Source organism: Acinonyx jubatus, chromosome B4 (assembly GCF_027475565.1).
Source record: "Acinonyx jubatus isolate Ajub_Pintada_27869175 chromosome B4, VMU_Ajub_asm_v1.0, whole genome shotgun sequence".
Classification (NCBI taxonomy): Eukaryota; Metazoa; Chordata; class Mammalia; order Carnivora; family Felidae; genus Acinonyx; species Acinonyx jubatus.
In genome coordinates this window covers 112,623,761-112,649,179 of record NC_069387.1, presented here as the reverse complement: position 1 = coordinate 112,649,179, position 25,419 = coordinate 112,623,761, and the positions used below count along the sequence as shown (strand labels likewise).

The 25,419-nt window shown below is 39.9% G+C and overlaps 1 protein-coding gene across 1 annotated transcript in view; it reads left to right on the top strand.

Moving 5' to 3' along the window:
• The window catches only part of EEA1 (early endosome antigen 1), a 492,836-nt gene that overhangs the window by 34,511 nt on the left and 432,906 nt on the right, over nucleotides 1–25,419 (top strand). Inside the window, exon 2 of the mRNA XM_053226593.1 lies at nucleotides 20,892–20,982. The gene's annotated coding sequence lies outside the window, so the exon portion shown is untranslated. The remainder of the gene's footprint in view (nucleotides 1–20,891; nucleotides 20,983–25,419) is intronic.

Below are 25,419 nucleotides of genomic sequence, written 5' to 3'. Positions count from 1 at the left end.
TTTCTTCTGGTGAAATATACCACTAGATGTAAACTTGCTGAAGTTAGGCATTGTTTTACTTTTTGCACCTTTGTGTCTTTCTCAGAGTTTAACATCATCCTGACACTAAGAAAATATTGAATAAAGAGCAGTTGGGTTGAATTAAATGTAGATGAACAAAGGCTGCTGACCACCAACCAATCTTCCCCCTCTGCCTGCTGACATTTCCACCCCAGCCATCACAAGACTGTCTTCATAATTTGCCTCTTCCACTTTCCCCTCCTAAGGAAATGCTTGTCGTTATGGGAATCTGCCTGGTCCAATGAACTGTAGTCATTTGACCCCTAAAGAAATTTGCAAGCATTCTTTTCCTAGTGGCTTCTGTGCTTACTGGGGTCTAATAGTTTCCCTTACTGTCTCTGCTTGCTCTTATTTTGTTCTTGTATTTGGAGGTGTAGCCAGGGATTCTTAAGAAAGGTATATATGGAATTTTTTTATTGACCTCCCAGGACAACACTATGGTAGCCTGGGTGTTTTCATATTATTCAAGTAAGTTTAATAAAAAATTTAAAAATATATAATAAACAATTGTCTTCATTATTTTTTTAAGTTTATTTATTTATTTTGAGAGAGAAAGTGCACAAACAGGGGAGGGGCAGAGAGAGAGAGAGGGAGAGAGAGAGAGAATCTCAAGCAGGCTCTGTGCTATCAGTGCAGAGCCCCACGTGGGGCTCAACTGCACGAACCATGAGGTCATGACCTGAGCCAAAAAACTTGAGTTGGATGCTTAACTGACTGAGCCACCCAGGTGCCCCCAAAGTTATTACAATTTTATTGACAATATTCCCTATGCTATACTTTTCATTCCCATGACTTACTTATTTTATAACTGGAAGTTTGTTCCTCTCAGTCCCCTTTACCTATTTTGCCTATTCTCCTACCCACCTCCCCTCTGGCAACCACTAGTTTGTTCTCTATATTTATGAGTTTGTTTCTATTTGTTTGTTCATTTGTTTTTCACATTCTACATATAAGTGAAATCTTATGGTATTTGTCTTTCTCTGACTTATTTCACTTAGCGCAATACCATCTAGGTCTGTTCATATTGTCACAAATGGCAACAGTTCATCCTTTTTTATGGCTGTATAATATTCGTGTGTGTGTGTGTGTGTGTGTGTGTGTGTGTGTGTGGTGTGTGTATGTGGTATCTTCTTTATTCATTCATCTATCAGTGGGTTACTTCCTTATCTAAACTATTGTTAATAATGCTGCAATGAATGTAGGAGTGTATAAATCTTTTCAATTAGTGTTTTTGTTCTTTTTGGATAAACGTCCAGGAGTGCAATTACTAGATCATATGGTAGTTGTATTTTTAATTTTTTGAGGAACCTCCATATTGTTTACCAGAGTGGATGCACCAGTTTACATTCTCACCAACAGTGCAGAAGCATTCCCTTTTATCCACATCCTCACCAACACTTGTTATTTCTCAAAAAACTTTTAAATCCATTCCCTGATATTAGCTTTCTTTTGTTTACAAACTTGCCCAAACCATAGCATTAGTAAATGGCAAGGTTGGGATTGGAAGCTTTTAAAATTTTTTTTAATTTTATTTTTTTAATTTACATCCAAATTAGTTAGCATATAGTGCAACAATGATTTCAAGAGTAGATTCCTTAATGCCCCTTACCCATTTAGCCCATCCCCCCTCCCACAACCCCTCCAGTAACCCTCTGTTTGTTCTCCATATTTAAGAGTCTCTTATGTTTTGTCCCCCTCCCTGTTTTTATATTATTTTTGCTTTCCTTGTGTTCATGTGTTCTGTGTCTTAAAGTCAATATTAGTGAAGTCATATGATATTTGTCTTTCTCTGACTGACTAATTTCACTTAGCATAATACCCTCTAGTTCCATCCACATAGTTGCAAATGGGAAGATTTCATTATTTTTGATTGCCAAGTAATACTCTTGCGTGTGTGTGTGTGTGTGTATATATACACCACATCTTATTTATCCATTCATCCATTGATGGACATTTGGGCTCTTTTCATACTTTGGCTATTGTGGATAGTGCTGCTATAAACATTGGGGTGCATGTGTCCCTTCGAAACAGCATACCTGTATCCCTTGGATAAATACCTAGTAGTGCAATTGCTGGGTCATAGGGTAGTTCTATTTTTAATTATTTGAGGAACCTCCATACGGTTTTCCAGAGTGGCTGCACCAGCTTGCATTCCCACCAGCAGTGCAAAAGAGATCCTCTTTCTCTGCATCCTCGCCAACATCTGTTGTTGCTTGAGTTGTTAATGTTAGCCATTCTGACAGGTCTGAGGTGGTATCTCCTTGTGGTTTTGATTTGTATTTCCCTGATGATGAGTGATGTTGAGCATTTTTTCATGTGTCGGTTGGCCATCTGGATGTCTTCTTTGGAGAAGTGTCTATTCATGTCTTTTGCCCATTTCTTCAGTGGATTATTTGTTTTTTGGGTGTTGAGTTTGGTAAGTTCTTTATAGATTTTGGATACTAACCCTTTATCTGATATGTTGTTTGCAAATATCTTCTCCCATTCTGTCGGTTGCCTTTTAGTTTTGCTGATTGTTTCCTTCGCTGTGTGGAAGCTTTTTATTTTGATGAGGTCCCAATGGTTCATTTTTGCTTTATTTCCCTTGCCTCTGGAGACGTGTTGAGTAAGAAGTTGCTGTGGCCAAGATCAAAGAGGGTTTTGCCTGCTTTCTCCTCGAGGATTTTGATGGCTTCCTGTCTTACATTGAGGTCTTTCATCCATTTTGAGTTTATTTTTGTGTATGGTGTAAGAAAGTGGTCCAGGTTCATTTTTCTGCATGTCGCTGTCCAGTTTTCCCATCACCATTTGCTGAAGAGACTGTCTCTATTCCATTGGATAGTCTTTCCTGCTTTGTCAAAGATTAGTTGGCCATATGTTTGTGGGTCCATTTCTGGGTTCTGTATTCTGTTCCATTGATCTGAGTGTCTGTTTTTGTGCCAGGTTTGGAAGCCTTTTAGAGTTTGGTTTGAATTGTTACTGTGTTGTTCTCAGGCTGGCCAGTTTCTTAGCTTCTATAGTAAAAATAGATGGATAGATAGATATCCCTGATTTTTGACTACCAGATTCTAGGCACTATTCTAAGGGCTTTTCTAATCTGTAAGTTAGGATGATAATAGCACCTACTTAGTTTATAAGCATTGTCTTGAAGATGACATGTGGGAATGTGTGTAATGTCTGCTGGACAAAGGCTGGATATTATAAGTGCTGCAAAATGTTAGTCATTCTGATTGTCATTAGTAATAATCTTGTCTGCCAAGAAATATGAACAGCCACAAAAAACGCTGCCATTGCCACTTGCATGTAAATGGCACTGTTCTGGGGGCACCTAGTTGGCTCAGTCAGTGGAGCATGCAACTCTTGGTCTCAGGGTTGTTAAGTTTGAGCCCCACATTGGGTGTAGAGATTACTTAAAAGTAAAATCTTTAAGAAAAAAATGGTACTGTTCTGAAAAATGTAAACATGTCACAAGTACTCTTTTTTCCCCCTAAAAATATTTATATAATCTTTTAATTTTATTTTAGAATTATGTCAGATTTACAGAAAAGTTACAAGATGGTACAGAGAGTTCCTCTATATCCCTTACCTGCATCTCCCATCACTATGGTAACTTTATCACTGCTAAGAACCCAATACTGGTACATTGCTCTTAATTAAACCCCAGACTTTTTTTCGTATTTCTCTAATGTCTTTTCTCTGTTGCAGGATCCAATACCGGGTACCCCGTTGCATTTGGCAAATGCTCTCTTCTGCCTTAAGCAGTCACTTCTGTTAGCCTGAACTGTGTGCTCTTCTCCAAAGAAATGTCACAGAGGAACACCTTGCATTCTTTAGTTCTGGCATTTGCGGCTTTCTGCCCTTCACTCTTCTAGCCAACTCCTTTCCTACGTTCTGACAGATCCATAGGACTGACCTGAAACAGTACCCTTCCTGGTTGTAGGACTGAACTTAAATCCTCAGTTTTCTCATCTGCAATAATAATTCCTACAGAACCTGGCACATGGTGACTCTTCCTCCAAAAATGTTAATTATAGCTTTTTAAAATCATTGTGCTTTCCTCTTCAGGTTGTAAACCAACCTAGCTCCTGATTCTGTTCATACTTTTTTAATTCTCTTCATGCTGTCTCAAATGTTACTCAGTTTCGTTGATGAGTTTGCTGACTCAGAGGCTGCTTAATTGCCTGAGAAATTTGAATGCTTCTTTTTAAGTGCTTTGCTACTTTCCTTTCCTTACAGAAAATTTTGGAAAGCAATAGGATAACAGGAGAGAATCTGAAATACCAGATTCTTAAGCTTCCTTCCAAGTCCTCTCCCACCCTCTATTTTGGTCTTTTTTATTCCTAGAACTCCCACCATACTGTCTGCACATAGGGGAAGGCCCACCCCCCCATCTGCTGTGAGTTGGGAGGGAATAGACCTGGCAGCTGTGGTCTAGGATAAGCGAATTTGAGTATTCGAATCATTTTCTGTGGAATGTGCTTAGGTCACATGGTCTAATCAGAAAATTTCATGCAATCTGACATTTCCATCAGAGTTGCTTAGGAACCTAAGGAAAGCTCTGGCTCTGAATGGCAGGACAGTAATAAATTAGGCAGTCCCAGGTCCAGCCATCTGCTCTAAGTAAATTAAGAGCATAACCCATATGGGATTTATCTAAAATAGAGATTCTTATTTTTTTCCCTCTTCTCATTTTTATTCTCTTTATCTGGGCTCTGTAAGTCAGTTTAACTTTGCATAGAATACCCCAGCTGTCTCTGTCCTGTGCTGTATGCTGTCTTCCACTTCCACCTCCCCTTTTAGGCAGCCAGCCTCAGTCTCCTGCCACCAGGAACGAGGTCCTCTTGAATGGCTTGTGATCTTGACATTCCGAGAACTGCCTGACTGGAGGCCAGAGTACTTCAGCTGTGCCTCTGTGGTGCTGCCCTCCACCCTTTCATCCTTCCTCATTTACCACCTTCCTCTTGTCCCTCCCCACCTCGGCCCCACTGATCTCTCCAAACAGTGTCCCCTCGTCTGGCCAGTCACCATCGTTTTCATTTTCACTCTCTGTACACTGATCATTTTTATAAACTATCTCATCATGCTACTGTCTCACTCAAAAACCTGCACCGCTTACAGGATGAGCCAAATGTTTCTACAGTAAATTCCTCATCAAGCTCCAACCTGCCTTTGAACCTCATCTTCTCTTAACTGGCTTTTACCCTCACTTCACAGCCTGTTCTTTCCACTTTTTCTAGAGCACACCTACTTTGTCCTGCCTCATTTATTTTAATGTTTTAAGATTACAACTTGCTTTAGATCTTTGCTTAACTGGTTGGTATTTCTAATTCAGTTGTAACTCCTAGAAAGCAGTCTTAGATGTTTTTGTTGTCCGCAACCCCATGCTTATCACAATTCTAGACACCTAGAAGTGTTTTGTAAATACTGAATTTTTTTATTATTAATTCATTAATTAGTTAATGGACTGCTTTGTCCTGGTTGTGCTTCTAGTGGATGAGACATACAGTTAAGACAAATAAGATGTATAGTTGGTGAGATGGCGACAACTACTTTGAAAAGAATTAAGTAGAGGACGAAGGAGAGTGTAGATGTAAATAGAATAGTAAAGAAAGGCTCCCAGGGGAATAACAGTTGGGCCAAGACATCATAGTGGTGGATCTGAGTTCTGTAAGGCACACATTTAATCATTAAAAAATAAAATCCTGGGGCACCTGGGTGGCTCAGTCAGTTGAGCGTCCGACTTCGGCTCAGGTCATGAGGTCTGTGAGTTTGAGCCCGCGTCGGGTTCTGTGCTGACAGCTCAGAGCCTGGAGCCTGCTTTAGATTCTGTGTCTCTCTCTCTCCCTGCACCTCCCCCACTCACGCTCTGTCTCTCTCTTTCCCTCAAAAATAAAATAAACATTAAAAAAATTTTTTTAAATAAAATCCTTTCCAGGTCACAGCATAGTTGGAATGGCATATATCATGGTGTCACTAAAGACCCAGAATACAATTAAAATGATATTTTTAAGTACAAAGTTATGTTGTACTAAGGGAGGATAAAGCCACCCATTTCATTCCCCCCACTGAAACTAGATACAATACAGGAAAAAGAAAGACAGAAGTGGCTTTGCGACGCAGAGTTTGTTCAGAATAGATACAGTGAACAAAGTAGGAAAATAGTAAAGACAACCCTTAAGTGAAAATTAAATGGTATGCAATACCAAATATTAGATTTGTCCCTTGAACCCTTGTGGAGGACCAGAGCAGCTGGGCTGGAGCTGAATCCAGTAGGGTCCAGCCCAGGATGGGCCTGGGGGGCTGGAAGAGGGAGGTTACCTGGGGTGTGAGAGGATTTATGGGACCAAAGACCATCAGAGAGGGTTATTCCTTTAGCAGGCAGAAGCAGCTACTTGCAGACTGCCAGAGCACTTTCAGAGGTCCGGTTGCATTTTCATATGAAGCATCACTTCAATTTGGAATGCTCAACACTGACTGACAGCAGCAACCTTAAAAAATTTATTCTCTTTCACCTGTTAATTTCATAGCTAGGAATCTAGCCTAAGGAAGTCTTCAGAGATGCAAATGTAGGGTTATGTGCTGGATGTTCAGGTCAGCATTATCCACACAATAGTATTTGTGCATTCATAAAAAATGCTTTAAAAGTGGCATAGAAAAATACACCCACCATATTGAGCAAAATTTTATTTTATTTTTAAATGTATGTATGTATGTATGTATGTATGTATTTGTATATATTTATTTTCAGAGAGAGGAGAGAGAGAGTGTGTGCCCAAGTGGGGAAGGAAAAGAGAGAGAGGGAGAGAAAATCCCAGGAAGGCTCCACACTGTTAGCGAGGAGCTCGATACAGGGCTTCAACTCATGAACCGTGAGATCATGACCTGAACCAAAGTTGGACGCTTAACTAACTGAGCCACCCAGGCGCCCCACTGAGCAAAATTTTAAGAAGCAAAATTCCATACTGCATATAAGTATTGTTCTAAATGTGCAAAAATAAAATATTTATTTACCAAACATTTATTAGCACATAGATGTTTCAGACACTGTGGCAGGTGCTGAGAGATAAATTTCTATGTGTATATGTATGTATGTGTGTGTTCATAGAAAAAAGACTAGAAAGAAGTACTCCCAAATATTAACAAGTGTTCTAAGTAATTGTTTTACTGTAATTTTAACTTTATTCTCTGTCTTTCCTCTAATTTCCAATGGTTAAGCTTCCGACTTTGGCTCAGGTCATGATCTCACAGTTCAAGAGTTTGAGCTCCTTCTTGAGCTTTGCACTGACAGCTCAGAGCCTGGAACCTGTTCCAGATTCAGTGTCTCCCTCTCTCTGCCCCTCCCCCACTTGTGCTCTCTCTGTCTCTCTCAAAAATAAATGACTATTAAAATTTTTTTTTCTTTTAAATCCTGGGGCACAATTAACTTTGTAAAGTTATGAAGTAACGAATAAAATTCATTAAGACGTGTTTTCCTCTTTTGAATTGTAAGGTATAAAGCAGCATACCATAGGTAGCATTTCTCTGCAAGCAGTTCATTAAAGACCAGCAGAGCACTCCCTCTTACCCCCAACGAGTGACTAAATGTTTCTCCTTTCTGGAAGAAGCTAGCATAAACCAGTGGAGCAGGTTTGTGGCAGTGAGGCGCAGCGCAGGCAAGCAGATTTGAATCTGGGATTAGCACGCTTGCAACTGGACAAATGGGCCACTTGAGTGGCCTCACCTATGCCTGCCTGGGAAACAGTCTGTGGTTCTCAGTCATAGGAGGACACAGAATCTGACACCCTCCAGGGTGGAAACAAAGCAGTGCATGGGAGAAAAAAAGATGCTTTTGTGTCAAATGAGGTTTCAAGGCAACAACTCATTTATCTACTTCAATGTCCCTAATCATTCAGCATTGCTGACCTTTAGAACCTGTCTGATAAGCTCATCAGATTTCCGCAATGAAAGAGCTGACATATGCAGATGAGACAGATCACCATTTGGCTCCTGCCTTACTTTCCAGACTCAGAGGCCATTCCTTTGTTTCTGTCCGACCAAATGATTGTCTTGCTGTCCTTCAACTTTCCTATCTTCATGCTCTGCCCATACTGGTCACTGTGCCTGGAATCCCTTGTCTGGACCTAACTGACAGTCTCTTCAAGATTTAGTTCAAGTTTCAGTTCCCTTGGGACTCTTTTCTTGCACCACCATACTAACTCCCTCCCCTCCCCATCCGTCCGTCCATCCATCCATCCATCCATCCACCTAACAAGTATTCTTAAATGCCTACTATGAGCTAGCACCGAGACAGACATGGCCATTGTCATCATAACCTAAAAGGAAGACAGTTGAACAAATAATTATAGTTTTATTTTTCTCCATAATATTTATAATGACCTGAGATTCAATTATATATACATATATATTTATCATCTACCTCTGATAGGAAACTATAATAAACTCTAGGAGGACAGGAGCTTTATCTTGTTTGCCACTGTGCCTAAAAAAGTGCCTGTCGTTTTGTAGATACTTGATTAATATTTGATAACTGACTAAGCTGGAATTATGTATGGTCCCGTTTAAAACAAATAAGGATGTGAATTTCTGATGTGTTTAAAAAGACACATTAACCCCCCCCCCCCCTTCAGGCATCTTTCAAATGATAAGTGATTAAATACTAAAACCCAATATGGTACAATGTGGAGACAATGATTTATGCCTCACTCCTGACTTCAGTTAGAATGTCTGAGGGATTCGGTCAAGATGACACCAAAGAATTTTGTAATAGAAACTTGAGTACTTTGCAGTTTTTGATTAATTTTGTGATTCTCCTGGCAATTTCAGGGAAAGGCTTGTTGGAGCCTGATCATGTGATAAAAATAGAGGACACAAAATAGAAGAGATTTGGTCAGCAAGGAATAGCCACGATAATAGTCAACTTGTGTGAAAAAGGAACATTCTATACAGTAGTGTCTGCCATGCATTATAATTCTGTTCAAAAACAAAAAACAAATGACTGTTCTAATACTGCTCAATATCACTTCCCCTGGTGGACCCCTTCTGAACTGGAGGCCTGAGTTGGACCTTGGTGTGCTGGAGCTTGGTTTATTGGCGGGAAAGAGCAAGTGTCCCAGAGCGGGGAAGGGGGGAGGTGCGGCAGCATTGTGCTTCAAGGTGGGGTGAATTGTAATCCATGGAAACTGGGCCAGAGGCAGAGACAGAGGCTTGAGGGGAGGCCTAGAGCTGCTGTTCCAAGGCACCACAGACTGGATGGCTTAAACAACAGAAATGTAGTATCTCATGGTTCTAAGAGTTTAGAAGTCTGAGATCAATGTGTCATCAGGGGTCGTTCCATTTGAGGGATGTCACTGAGAATCAGTTCCATGCCTTTTTTAGCTTCTGGTACCCTCAGGTATTCTTTGGCTTGTAGATGGCATCATCCTGGAGTCTTCATACTGACTTACCTCTGTGTCTATCTCTGTGTCTAAATTTGCCATTTTTATAAGGATACCAGTGGATCAGGGCCCACTCTAATGACCTCATTTTGACTTGGTTATCTGCAAGGATCCTATTTTCTTTCTTTCTTTTTTTTTTAAGTTTGTTTATTTATTTTGAGAGAGAGAGAGAAAGAAAGAAAGGCAGGGAGGAGCAGAGAGAGAGAGAGAATCCCAAGCAGGCTCTGTTCTTTCGGCACAGAACCTGATGTGGGGCTTGATCCTGAGAACCATTAGATCGTGACCTGAGCCGACACCAAGAGTCAGATACTTAACTGACAGAGCCATCCAGGTTCCCTAAAGATCCTATTTTCTAAATAAGGTCACATTCATAGGAGTTGGGTATCTTTTGGGGGCACAGAATTCAAACCCACAACAGAGAGAGAATGAGAAAGGGAAAAGTGGAGGAGTGGAGGGTAGCCTGGAGAATTTCTAGAGTAGCTGGAATATAGCATAGCATTAGGCTTTTTATAAGCCCTAGGCAGCTTCAGCCAGCATTGGAGGAGAGCAGGGGAGCTGCTTAGCTTGGACACATGCCAACAATGAAACTGAAAAAATCCCCTTGAAGTAGCTGGAACTTCTTGGAAAGAAACATTACATAGCCACAATAGTGCTTTATGTCTGAAAAAAAAAATTGGATGTCAGATCTGGGGCAAATCATCAGGGGTAATTTGGTGGCTTGGGAAGTATATTGATTCACAGTGGGTAACATACCACTTCTCTAGTACTGATTGTGTGACCTTGCTTCACCTCTCGGGTCCTCAGTTTCCTTATCTGTAAAATGAGGCCAGTGAGCTCAAACTCACAGGGTATTTGTGATGATTACATGAGATTAGGTATGAAAAGCCAACTGCTCTCAGAAGGTACTTAACAAAATCAGTTACCCATTTTGCCTTCCTGAAAAAATCCAGAGACAGCTTCTGTTTAAGAAACTAGTTTCTTGGGGTGCCTGGGGGGCTCAGTTGGCTAAACGTCCGATTTCAACTCAGGTCATGACCTCACGGTTAGTGAGTTCAAGCCCCGTGTTGGACTCTGTGCTGACAGTTCAGAGCCTGGAGTCTGCTTTGGATTCTGTGTCTTTCTGCCTCTCCCTTATGCTCTGTCACTCTCCCAAAAATAAATAAACATTAAAAAAAAAAAAAAAACAGAAACAAAAGAAACTAGTTTCTTGTTTTCACTATGTCAGAGTAAAAAACCTTTTAGAAAGATATGGTAATAGATATCTAAATACCTTCTAGTTGGTTACATTCACTGCCTTATTCGGGGCTTAAAGAAAGTGAGAAGCTTGAAATGTGGCTAGAACCATCCTACAGTACTCTAATCATTAGGCTAGGAGGCCCAGAGGATGGGATTACAGAGACCTTCCTGGTCGGTTTCTATTTTCAGATGAAGCCTTTGAATAATCCAACATGCAGTAGAAAAATCTCTGCCATGTCCATAGCCCAGAAATCAGTAAACTGAAAAATCTCCGTCAAAGTTTATGATCATCAAGAATATGACTATAGGGGTGCCTGGGTGGCTCAGTTGGTTCAGCGTCCGACTTCAGCTCAGGTCATGATCTCGTGGTCCATGAGTTTGAGTCCTGTGTCGGGCTCTGTGCTGGATGGCTCAGAGCCTGGGGCCTGCTTTGGATTCTGTGTCTCCCTCTCTCCCTGCCCCTCCCCCACTTGCACTCTGTCTATCTCTCTCTCTCTCTCTCAAAAATAAATAAACATTAAAAAAAAATGCCTTCAAACCTTAAATATTTTTTTATGTAATTCACAATATAGAATGTACATTCATTTGTCTAGTTTTGTAGACCTCAAAACTAAGGATTTCTCTCAGTATGGGTCATCTGATTCAAGTTTTACTTCATCCTTTTTGCACAAACTGTTTCCATAAGGCATTATTTATATTTCCTAATTTTGAGGGTGGAATCTTAGTAGATTTTTCTCTCCCCAAACTTTTAGAGTTTACCAACTCACATCTAATCTGAGAATATTTTTAACGATGGATTTTATCACCTTTTCCCAATACATTCAACATAATTTTTATGAAAATAACTCATTTTGCATTCCTATTTTTATCAGCAATATTTAGTTAAAATACAAAATTATAATAGCAAATACATTGGACATAAACGGGAGCAAGAACAAGGTCAACTAAGTCTTGGAAAGCACACAGCTGAGCTGAAAGGAGTAGAAGCATTCAGACAAATGGAGGTCCTTCCAACTGTACTCCTTCAGTGGGTCTATGGTGAAACATCAGTGTATTTTAGAGAGGAAACTACAACCTGTTTTAATCTGATAAGTCGGTTAAGTAAAGATGGGTTGAAGTGTTTCACTGCATAAGGTGATAATGGGAACCATAGTGGTTCAACTGTTAACAGATTTCTACATCTCTCCGGTGAGGTTTTGCTGTAAATTAGGAGCACCACTACCATCACTCCAACAATGGATTACAGATGTTAGGACGATGGTAATCACTCTTCAGGATGCTATCATTATATATAATTGGGCATTACTTTTATATCTAAACATCTCTCATTTTATTCCTAATTCAATTTATGTGTTCAACAATCTTACATTTATGACGTGGTTTTTTCCTGTTGGGAAAAAGTATTGTCCTTGCTTAAGGTCTGCTCCTTGCTCTTGGAGAACTTATAGTCTAGTAGGGTAACCAGGTTAGTAAATGGGCAATTACCAAGCAGCTGGTTAGCACAAGGGATAAACAAGCCAAGAGGGCAACATCCCACATTCCATACTGCAAGTCTTCTCCTGTGCATTTTAGTGGAAGTCAGCAGAAGCGTGGGTTCGATGATTAACAAGCATCTGTAGGGCACTTGCAGAGTACCAAATGCTTCTTTAGGTAGCAGGGTTACAAAGATGAGTAATTTCCAATCCTATACTTGAGAAATCCATACAAGTAATTATGATAGAATGTAGTGAGTGCGGTCTTTTGGATGGGTCTTCAGTGAGCATCAGTGAGAGATGGTGGGGAAAGGGAAGCTTCCTGCAAGAGGTGAGGCTCTGCTAGGCTGGAAGTGCCCTGAGGGCAGGGCCTGAATTGTCTGGTGCTTTGCTTTTGCTGCCCCGCCCCTTCCCGGGACAGTGCCTTGTTCACATTGTGAGCCCAATCAGCTTTCTAATGAATGAATGAACTACAGGATGACAAGGAGTAACCAGGGGCCAGGCCCTGTATGAGATCCTGGGAATGCAAAGATGAGTGAGATTCAGCCTTTTCCCTGATGTAGGAGATTATAATAAAGTCTCATTTCTGGCTGAATCCTGATAACATGCTAGGCAGGGTAAATGAAACCATCTGCAAACATAGGCACGCCTTTCTAATAAATGGTGCTTCACACTGGACCATTTACTGGTTAGGGCAAATTCTTGTCAAACATACTCTCTTGAGCTTATTCCATGGAGGACAGTAGATGGTTAGGGAGCAGGAGATTGATCAAGGCCAGCTTCAGCTGTGGTATTAAAAAGACATCACTCGGACTGACTTGAATCATGGTTGTGTCAGGAAACCATCAGTGCTCAACCACAGAGTGTGGATAATACAGCTGGCCAGCAGGCCATTGGGGATAGCAAGCAGTTTCATCTGAGGATCCCACAAGTGCTTTTTCAAATATTGACTACCCTTTGGAACTTTTCTCTGCACTACCCCCACCTCTAACCAGCAGAGATGTGGCAAGTAGTAACTCTCATAACAATATCAAATACTATCCAGGTTTGGAGTTGTTGGCTGGTGGTTTGCTCCAGGTAACCAGCAATTTCAAGCTGGTCTCTAGGAACAAAAGTTTGAATGAGGTCCCTCAACTGCCTCTGCTCTAAGTCTGCTCAAACCCTAGATTCCTGAACCATCGAAGGCAGCGGACGTTGGTAGAGAAGCTAGTAGAACAGGGGACACCAGGCAAGATAAGAGGCATGGATGTGAGATTGATGTCAATTTACTATGTCTAAGTGCTACAGTCAGCAAGACAGGAAACCTCTCCAATATTATGAAAAGACAATCTGGGGTGGAGGGAGGTATGGACTTTGTCTCAGGGCATACAGCAAGTTAGGGGCAGAAGTGCTACTCTCTTTGAATAAGCAAGTCAGATTGCATGTCTGTCCCAGAAGGAGAAAGGCCATTCCCTTTTCTAATTTGGACATCTTCACATCTTTGCTATTTCTTCTTAAGAATGTGCCTCCTTTTGGGGTGCCTGGTTGGCTCTGTCATTAAGCGTCTGACTTTGGCCCACTTCATGATCTTATGGTTCATGGGTTCAAGCCCTGCATCGGGCTCTGTGCTGACAGCTCAGAGCCTGGAACCTGTTTCAGATTCTGTGTCTCCCTCTCTCTATGCCCCTCCCCTGCTTGTGCTTTTTTTTTTTATCAAAAGTAAATTAAAAATTAAAAAAAAAAAAGAAGAATGTGCCTTATTTTGGGGTGAATGGGTGGCTCAGTCAGTTGAGCATCTAACTTCAGCTCAGGTCCTTGCCCCGTGGTTCATGGGTTCGAGCCCCATGTGGGGCTCTATGCTGGCAGCTCAGAGTCTGGAGCCTGCTCCAGATTCTGTGTCTCCCTTTCTCTCTGCCCCTCCCCCACTTGCACTCTGTCTCTCAAGAATAAATAAACATTAAAAATATTTAAAAAAGAAAAAAAGAATGTGCCTCATTTTTCCTTCCCAGATAACAAACAACCCTTTCCAAATTCTCATTGCCATATTTATTCTTGAGAATCCACACATCAGACCCAAGTGGAATTACAGAATCTAATATCCTATTCATGCTCCCTACATGCCCTCAACCCTCCCCAGCTGGAGGGTCACATTCCTTTTCAGAAATAGCATCAAAGAGTTGGGGGTAGAGAGCAGGAGTGTAACTAGAAGTTGGGGACCTCTAAGCAATGACTAATGCAACAGACAGGCTTCTCTTTGTCCATTGTTAACTGATAATGAATAGACCTCCAACCTCCTATTTCTCCTACCTCTGGAGAAAGAAGGAGGCAGTGGGCAGGGAAAATTTCTTTCACTTTGACTCTGCCTTTGAGTTATTGCCTTTTTTCCTCCAGCTTTTTGAGGTATAAGTGACAAATTAAATATAAGATAAAGTGTTCATTGTGAAGATTTGACATATGTATGCCTTATGAAAGAATTCTTATTTTTTTAAGCTTAATTGTTTTTTTTTAGTTTATATATTTATTTTGAGAGAGAGAGAGAGAACCAGCAGAGGAGGGGCAGAGAGAGAGGGGAACAGAGGATCCGAAGCAGGATCTGTGCTGACAGCCCCTCATGGGGCTCAAACTCACTAATGGCAAGATCATGTCCTGAGCTAAAGTCGGATGCTCAACTGGCTGAGCCATCCAGGCGCCCTGGGATTCCTCTTATTTAGTTAATTAACACATCTATAGCCTCACATATTTATCTTGTCTTTCTTTTTTATTCTTTATCTATAGGAACGTTTTGGGTTATTGCCTTTTCCCCTTTCCTCCACAAGTCACCAAGACCAGTCAGGAATTTTTAGCAAGTTGGAACTGCTTACAGATCGGTTTTTGGCTCTGATGAGTGTTCTAAGAAATATTTTAACTATCTGCATTATAGGACCATATCCTCCAGTTCTGTATCTTATACTACTTCTGTCTCAGGCACCACATAGCCATTTGCAATCGTGGGCATGTTGACTTTATGATACAGGTTTTAGTTTCCTCATCTGCAAGATGAAGGTGTTCTCTGGGTCATATACTTCTTGAAAGTATGTATTTTGTTGTATAGTGTTTTTGTTTTTTTTGTTTGTTTTACAAAATTTGAATTCATGTCAGCCATTTAAAATTTGCCTAAGCAACCATAAAACGATCTGATTTTAAAAATGAGCAAAAGACTTGAATAGATGTTTCTCTAAAGAAGAAATCATTAGAGGAATGCAAATCAAACCCACTGCAAGATACCACCTCATACTCATTTAAGGTGGCTACTGTCTAAAGAAAAGAAAATAGCAGGTGTTGATACGGATGTAGAGAATTTGGAACCCTTGCACACTGTTGGTGGGAGTGTAAACTGGTGTAGCCACTATGAAAAACAGGATGGTATTCCTCAAAAAACCAAAACTAGAATTAGCATATGATCCAGTAATTCCATTTCTGGGTGTAAACCCAAAAGAATTAAAAGCAAAGTCTTGATGAGATATTTGTACACCCATGTTCATGGCAATGTTATTCACTCTAGTTAAAAGGAGAAAGCAATCCAAGGGTCCACTGGTAGATGAATGGATAGAGAATTGTGGTATCTACATACATGGAATATCATTCAACTTTAAAAAAGAAGGAAATTCTGACACACACTACGCTATGGATGAGCCTAGAGGATATCACATTAGGTGAAATAAACCAGTTGCAAAATGAAAATATTGTATGATTCCACGTATATGAGATACCTAGAGCTGTCAAATTCATAGATACAGAAAGTGGACTGGTGGATGCCAGGGGCTAAGGGAAGTGGGGGAATGGTGAATTGTTTCATGAGTACAGAGTTTCAGCTTTACAAGATGAAAAAACTTTTGCACACTGGTTGCACAACACGAATGTACTACAACTTGAATATTTAAAAATGCTTAAGATAATACATTTTATAGTATGTGTATTTTACCATAATTAAAAAAAATTGAGAGATGACTCATGAAAATCTGAATAGTCATCTTTTTTTGGGGAGAGAAATAACAGAAGATTAGGCACCTTGGGCCTTAGATACCAACTGGCAACAGCCAGCTTGAGCTGACATGGTGCTCTGCTCTTCAGATGCACCTCTTTGCTACTCTCCTTAGGCCCCCACATGCTGTCTTCTTTCAATTAAGTAATCTGGCCACTAGAGGCCTTTGGATTTGTCACCTGTGGACTGAACTATCTCTATGGTCCTTTCTAGCACTAATATGTATGATTCTAGAATCATAGTCATTAGGAACACTCTGTAAGTAAATGCAGTGAGTGAAAATGCAGGCAAAGTGCCATTCAAGTTACCTTCTTGGCATCTCTTCTCTCAGGTCCTTGGGAAGGTTAACACCCATGCCCATAATGGGCAGTAAAAACATTTAGCTAGTAACATTTGTTTAGTTGCTCCTTGACCTTTGGACAACCCCAGTCCCTGGTGGGGGTTTCTGCTCCAAGTCTAAGCCTCTAGTGTGACTCAGGGTGCTGTGGCTTGCTGATACCTTGATCCAGGGGAGACTGTTGTCACCAAGATAGACGAAATCCTTAAATATTACAAAATGGATGCCCCTAATGGCATGAGAAAATGATGAGAGAAATAACCTAGATGGAATATTTGCTTCTAGAAAAAGAAGATGATTTAAAAATGTCTGAAGGAAGCAAAGAAAAAATAGATCTGTTCCTTAAACAGCCCTCCTAGTTCAATATCAGTATGCTGTGTATGTAGTGTGTGACACCATGATATGCAACTCTATTTTTGATCCTGGGAAAAAACAACTTTATTATTGGAAGTCTGGAGTAAAGTAATTTTGGAAGTTGCCCCCATCCCTTTATGTGGAGAAAAATAAGATCAGCTCAAATAAAATATCAGACGGTTCTACTTTAGGAAGATTATCCCTGCCTTGGTCCCTCACTTGTTCATTCATCCATTTATTCTACCAATATTTGTTCAGCATCTACTTGTGCCAGTCCCTGGCTAATAAGCAAGACAGTTAAGATTCCTGCCCTTGTGCAATTTCGATAGTGGGGAAAGACAGACAACTAAATAATAGCTTGCTGATGTCTGATCAATAATTTCCTAGAGGAAATTATTTGGTTTCCTTTTTCCACTCACTATGTACAAGGCACTTTGGTAGATGCTCTGGAGTCAGCTTAGTGGACAAGACAGGCATTGAACAAGAATGGTAACATAGAGTTTTGTATTTTTTATTCGTTTTGACTGCAAGGAATCTGGGAAGTTGCCACAGAAGTGGTATTAGTATCTAGTCTTAGAGGATGTCTATGTTCTTAGTAGGCAGAGGCTGAGAGATTTATTGCAGGCTGAAGGTGGAACAGAGCCAGAGGCAGGAAGTATGGAATGGTAAGAATGTTTGTGGAGAGCAAGACTTTTCTGTGGAGCTGGTTGAGCTGTATTTCTTCCAGTAAGCCTGAATATTGTACTGAGATATAATTATAGAGAGAGTCATTCCTAGGGGTAGCCTCTCTTACCGCAGTGCCTGGAGACCTGCTGAAAAGAGGCTGCCACAGACCTAAGATTCACGCTGAAAAAATTTTGTATTTTGTAAAGTGTATTTATGATTGGGGATGGGTAGTTGTCATGTGCGAGATGACAGAATTGAAACTTCTGCATAGTATTTGCACCGTTTCATGGGCTACACTTAATATACTTGAAATTAAGCTTGTGGATTATAGTAAGTGATTCCAGAAGTATCTGGTGACCTTAACCTAGTAATTTGGCAAGAATATAAAATGCATTTACTTTAAAAAAGATAAAGTGTGCTATGTACCATTTTGGGCAGCTAATAGAAGAAAGTTTTGTGACCACTTAGGCATATACACTTTACATATATGTACAGTAATAATAATAGCTAACATTTGTGTAGTTCTTACTAGGTGCTAGGTATCCTTCTAAATAATTTGCCTGTATTAACTCAGATGATTATCCTGATAACTCTTTTGACGCTATTATTATCCCCATTTTACAGAGGAAGAATTACAGGGAGGTTGGATAACTTGCCCAAGGTAGCCTGGCTAGTAAAGGTGAGGCCGGGATCTCAACCCAGGCCTGGCTCCAGATTCTGTGCTGTATATAATGCCTCTGAAAAGTGAAAAAAGAACAAATTAAGAGAATGGTAAACGTTGTGATATTGGAGTGGGTTGTGTTGAATTTGTACGTTTTCCAGTATTTATTGAGCACTTATTGCATTGTGTGAGACACTGGGAATGTGCTGGGACACAGAGAAGTACACAAAGCAGATGAAACCCTGCCCTCAGGATGCTTATGTCCCAATATGTCTACTCCTTTGATTCTAAAGACATTGATTCTCTGTTTGACTGTGTTCCAAGCTATGTGTTAAAGGACCAGTTTTCTTTTTTTAAAATTTCAACTTTTGAACAGACTTTAATGAAGTCCAAAAAAAAAAAGCAATGACTAGACAAATGAAATTAAAAAACCCCAAAGACATATAAAATGCAGCCCGTTTTTACAGTATTAGATCCCATAGATAAAAATTTACTTTGTCAGTTTTCTAAAAATGTCTAAGGCTTACTCTCAATCCTCTGCTTATCTTATTATGGATCATGATAGCTCACCAACTGGCAACAGGCTAAGGCCCACATTTGGGATAGCTGCCATATGCTCTATCTTTGACAACTATCTGGACAGTTGCTGCCCATAACACCATGTGATCTGAAAAATAAAGATGGATTGGCAATACAGTAGACTTTTTTCTGTAAAGGGCCATGTAGTAAATATTTTAGGCTCCATGGGCCAATCTCTGTCTCATTCAGTCACCTCTACTAGCTAGCTTTCCAGGAGTCATGGATGATATGTAAATACATGAATGTGGCTATGTTCCAATAAAGCTTTATTTATAGTCAATGCTATATGGATTCTATATAATTTTTATGTACCACAAAATATTATTCTTTTTTTGATTATTCTATTTTTGATTATTCTTTTTTTGATTATTGTAAGTGTAAAAGACATTCTTAGCATGTGGGTCACACAAAAACAGTCAGCAGGCTGGACTTGGCCTATGGGTTATAGTTTTCTCATCCTTGCAATAAGCCAATTCTGGACAAGAGAAATATCCTAGAATATCTAATTTCCTTGATTTTGCTAAGGAATAAATGCAAGCTATTATATTGTTGTACTTTCTAATGACTATTCCTGGTAATATCTATCTGTAAACACAAAACAGCTTAAAAAGCCAAAACCGCACGTTGTAAATGATAATAAAAATTAAGAGAAGGTTAGAACCCTCATGGATTGCTAATGGGAATGTAAGATGATGCAGCCAATTTGGAATACAGTCTGGCAGTGCCTCACAAAGTTAAGCCCAGAGTTACCATATGATTAATAATTTCACTCGTAGGTGCATACACAAGAGAGTCAAATACTTGTATATGAAGGTTCAGAGCAGCATTATTCATAATAGCCCAAAAGTAGAAATTACCCAAATGCCATTAAATGATGAATAAACAAAATATGGTATATCCATATTAATGGGATATTGTTTGGCCACAAAAAGGAATGGAATAACAATACATACTTTAAGATGGATGAACCTTGAAAATATTAAGTGAAAGAAACCAGATACAAAAGGTCATATATTGCATGATTTCCATTTATGCAAAATGTCCAGAAAAGGCAAATCCTTGGAGACAGAAAGTAGATACTGGTTGCGAGAGGCTAGGGGCATGGAGACGGGAATGGGGAGTGTATTTTTGAGATGATGAAAATGTTCTGGAATTTGATAGTAATTATGAGTATACCCTGTAAATACACTAAAACCCAATGAATTATATGCTTTATAAATTTTATGTACATGAATTATATATAAATAAAGCTAATTTTTAAAAATTAAACATGGAGGTATTATTTTTTTACTGAAAAACTTCATTTTTTAATTTTTAAAATTTATATACAGTATTATATTAGTTTCAGATATATAATACAGTGGTTCAACAATTCTATACATTGCTCGTCATAAGGTTGTTATTTTTCCAAAACTTAACAAAAAGAATCAAATTTTATCAACAACATTTGACCTGGAAAAAATTGACCTCAGTAAAAATAATAGCCATAGCAAAAACTTTATAAAAGACTATAATTGATAACATTTTATTTAAACAAAACATTGATTGATAAATCTTTGTTGATGGGATGTGGTTCAACACATTTTTATCTACTACTGATAAAAATTGATTCAATGAAAATGACTTGCGCTGAACAAAATTAAAACAAAACAAAAAAACAAAAACAAAAAACCCTGGAAGTGGTTTAGCCCATCTCCATGGAGAATGGACTAAGAAATAAACTGGATTTAATGGCATTCACCCCCCAAATTATTTCTTAACCAAAATGAATAAATATTAGTACTACTCAATTATAATATTTGTATTACAAATGCAGAATCAAAGCATCCTGAGTCAAAATGGCAGACATGGGGCATGTGGGTGGCCCACACAGTTAAGTGTCTGGCTCTTGATATGATCTCATTGTCCCTTAGTTTGAGCCCCCACGTTGGGCTGTGCACTAACAGTGTGGAGCCTGCTTGGGATTCTCTCTCTCCATCTCTCTTTGCCCCTGTGCTGCTCACTCTCTCTCTCTCTCTCAAAACTAAATAAATATTAAAAAAAATGGCAGATAAAACACATCGTGCACTGGGATTCTAATATTGCTATAAAATTGGTTGTATTTGTTTGCTAGGGTCGCCATAACAGAATACCACAGACTGGATGGCTTAAACAACAGATATTGCTTTTCTCACAGTTCCGGAGCCTGGAAGTCCAAGATCAAGGTATGGGCAGAATTGGCTTCTTCTGAGACCTCTCTCCTTAGGTTGCAGATAGCCGCCTTCTTCCTGTGTCCTCACATGGCGTTTCCTCTGTTCATATGCATTTATGTGTCCAAATTTCCTCTTCTTATAAGAACATCAGTCACATTGGATTAGGGCACACCCTAACAGTCTTATTTTAACTTAATCACTTCTTTAAAGGCCCTATCACCAAAAAAAGTCACATTCTGAGGTACTGGAGGTTAGGACTTCAACATATGAATTTGTGGGGTGCACACTTCAGCTCATAACATTTATTTGGTAATAGTGCATATACGCACTTTATGACTTCAAAGACTCCTTGAGAGTTAAGAATTGGAAACCTCAGATGTCATCTTTCTATCAGAAAGAGGAATGGATGCAACATTACACAAAGCACATGTCTCTGACTTTCAGCTTTCTGTTCCAGGACAGAAGAAGAGTCTATATTCAAGAGGAAACAATATCCTTCAATATTTGTTGTCATAAATGACATCCTGTTCTGTAACTAAAGGAGTGCTCTTTGGGAATCATGAAAATCTTGTTTGCATAGTTTAGCAATGATGAAACATTACTTATGAAAAAATAATGAACAACAGACAACATCTTTATAACCCCAAAGCTAGACCACACCCATACATAGTTTTAAAAAGTGCTTCAGGATTAAGTTCACTTTAGATTAGCATCAAGATTCTCACCTGGGGTGCCTGGGTGGCTCAGTTGGTTAAGCGTCCAACTTTAGCTCAGGTCATGATCTCACAGTTTGTGGGTTTGAGCCCCACGTCGGGCTCTGCCAGCTGACAGAGCCTGGAGATTTCCAAGGATTCTATGTCTCCCTCTCTCTCTGCCCCTCCATTCATGCTCTGTCATACTCTGTTTCAAAAATAAATAAAATATTAAAAAAATAAAAAAAAAAAGAGTCTCTCTTAGAGGCTTCAGCTCTCTGATAACAGGTATTTGGGCCTGTTCAGAGGTCATTAGTGCTTGGTTTTTGGAGCCTCTTTTCTTAGCTAGAGAAATTTAGGGGTTTTTTAAATTGCCGGGGAGAAGATGTCATGAGGGCACCAATTTTTGATGAAATCTTACAGATTATTTTGACAGTGTCTTAAAAGTGTCCTGTTTAGAAGCAAATTATAAATGATTATTATTAATTTAATTCATTCACTTTTATATTCCTCCTTCCACCAAATGTTTATTAAATGTCTACCATATGTCAAGCATGTGCTAGGTGATTTAATAATGATCACATGGAGGCCACAGTTAGGAGACAGGCCATTAAACAAGTGATTACCATACAGTCTGATAAGGTCTGTAATAGAGAACGTCAGAGTGGATCATAGGAGCCTACAGGGAGAAGGGCACCCAAGTCAGGCAGAGTGGTCAGGAGAGCTTTCCGAAGAGGCATGAGGGCAAGGCTGAGACCTGAAAATAAATAGGATTCAGGAGAAGATGGATGGGGGTGGGGATGGGGGTGGGGGTGTCCTGGTGAAGGAAATACCACGTATATGGCTTGCAGGCAAGAGATGTTGATGGGACCAAAACACATTCACTTTGGCTGAAGTGTAGCATGCAGATAAGGAGGGAACATAGGGGAGGCTGCAAGAGTAGGTGGGGTGGGGATGATGGGTGGGGTGTGGGGGTGCAGGTCCTAAAGACCTCTTGAGATATGATAGAAAAAGGAGCATATTCCGAGAGCTCCTTATTTACTCTTGGTCTGCTTCTACGATTCTGAAGTTCTCCAAGGAGGCTGTATTGTGACTGTGGGCCTTAGAGCTTCTTAACCTCATTACCTAATCTCTGTGTTTCAGTGCCCTCCCTCATCTGTAAAATGCAGCTAAAATAGTACCTACCTCAGAGGGATTTTGTGAGTATGAAATACGATTATGCATATAAACTGCTCTGGAGGAATGCCTACAACATAATACATCCTCACAAAAGTGTAGCTATTAACAAAATCCTTATTGTGAAGCCCATCTCACCAAATCCTAGGACCTCTTTGTTCTAGAATAAAATGACATTGTTTTTGGCTGTTGAAGATTTCTTGTCTTTCATACCTTGCATCCTGGGTTTCAAAATAATGGTAAGAATTTGTTCTAATTGCTTTATGACACATGCTTAGAATTATGGTCTCTTGACTGTTATTATGCCACAAATGCTCTGAGCCAAGAACCTAGGACATTTATGAGCAGGTGAGTCATGGAGTAGTATACAAGTCCAGACTGCTGTAGGGAACTTCCTGTTGGTCAGTGGCTGTGAGAGCTGGGATTGTCTGGATAGAGTCATCTTCATGGCCAAATGTCCACTACTCAAGAAAGCTGAAGGAAGCGAGGGCATCCTTTGTGCCTTGTTAATAAAGGGACAAAGGTTTCAAGTGAACCTTGGAATTTGTGGTTTCTTGGTGGGAAGTTGGGTTAATGACTTGTTTGCACTTCTTATTTCCTTTCATGGAAAGCTAACAATAATTCCCTGATCTGGTGATTGCTGTAAGAACTAGGCTTGTATAGTATTGTCCTAACAATATAAAAGCAGTTAATGAACTCAGTCAATTACTTTCACAAGTATTTACTGATGCTGTAATAAGAATGGGATATAAATATTACTAGTACATGGTTCCTACCCATGAGGGGTGAGATGGTTGTGTTTACTAATAATTGAAGCAAAACAGTAAATGCTAGCATAGAGTTCTGTTTGAGATGCTACAGGATCAGAGAAGGAAAAATTCTAATCTTGTTCATGGTTGTGATGGTTAATTTTATATGTCCATTTGCCTCTGCCATGGTGCCCAGATACATGGTCAAATATTATTCTGGGGGTTTCAGTGAGGGGATTTTAGATGAGATTAGCATTTAAATCATTAAATTAGATGAGATTCGTGGACTTTTGAGTAAAGCAGATTGCTCTCCATAATGTGGGTGGGCCTCATCCAATCAGTTGAAGGTGTCAATAGAACAAAAGACTGGCTGACTTTTTCCAAGCAAAAAGGAATTTTGCAGCAGATGACCTTTATCCCAAATTGTAACATTGGCTCTTCCCGGGTCTCCAGCCTAATAGCCTTTGGACTTGAACTATGGCACCTGCCCTTCCCTACATCTGTAGCCTGCCAGCCAATCCTACATGTTTTGAGTTTGCCAGCTTCCACAATTGCATGAACTCCTTCCTTAAAATTAATCTCTTTACCCCTATATTCACATCCCATTGCTTCTGTTTCTCTGGAGAACCCTGAATAATACAAAGGGATCAGAGAAAGCTTCACAGAATAGGTGATATTTGAGCTAAGTCTTAAAGGATGAATCAGAGTCATCTATACAGGGTTGGGTGGGGGCATTCTAGGCAGAGAGACCTGTAAGCACAAAGGCATAGAGACTTCCAACAGCATGGGGCTTTGGGAAAACTGTAAACAGCTTGGTTTTCTTAAACTCAGGATGTTTGGGAGGCATGGAGGGAGATGGGAAGGGGAAAGAAGGCAAATCATGAAGGGTGTGTATATGTATAATGGTGAATATGTGAGCAGTCACTCAGAGGTGGTGGGGAGTGGAGAGGAATGTTTAGAAAGAGTTGGAAGCAGGTGGGGTTCAGGCAAGAGATGACAAAGGGCTGCATAAGGTAGTGGTGGTGAGGAAGGGGCAGGAGAATAGCTTTGAGAGTTGAGAGGGGTATTTATGGGACCTCGTGGATTAGATACAAGGTGGGGGTAATGGCAGCAAGGGTGGAGTAAAGGATGGCACCTAGCTTCTGGCTTAGTCCTATTGGTTGGGTGGTGGCACTGTGACTCATCTATTACAGATTTTATGATGTTGGATTATCCTGGACAACTTCCAAAAGGGTTTAATTAACAAAGTGCTAAAACGGAACTAAGCCACAACAACAAGAATAGCAGGCTAGTGAGGTTCTGGAAAACGAGAGAATTAAAACATACGTTCTAGATCCACGGCTCTTATCAGCTTCACTGTACATTGAAGATAGTTAATTTCCCACTCAAGCTGAAGCCTGTGAATTCCAAGGGGGCAACCTGAGCCTAAAGTAATGAAGTGATGCCAGCTTGTCTATTCCATGTATGTAATTGTCCCCACTGCCTGTGTAACAAAGCATAGTATGAACTGACACCATGTCCCAGAAAAAAAATGTGGTTGTTCCTTTGGGATAACACGATAAGACTGATTTTCCTGTGTTGCCCTCCCTTCCCTGTTCATTCCACCTAATGTGTATGATTCTAACCCCAGCTAACTTCCTGCTTTCAGGAACCTACCCCATATGATGTCAGCCTGCAATTAACTTGCTTGTCCCCATATTCCTTTGCAGCACTTTGGAGTTTATTATACGTTGCCACGAACATCTCATTTATCTATTCTGTGAGTCCACAGCCCTCATCTTATTTACCCTCTGTGTTTTTCTTGAAGTTTCAAATTTCTAGTCCCTACCTTT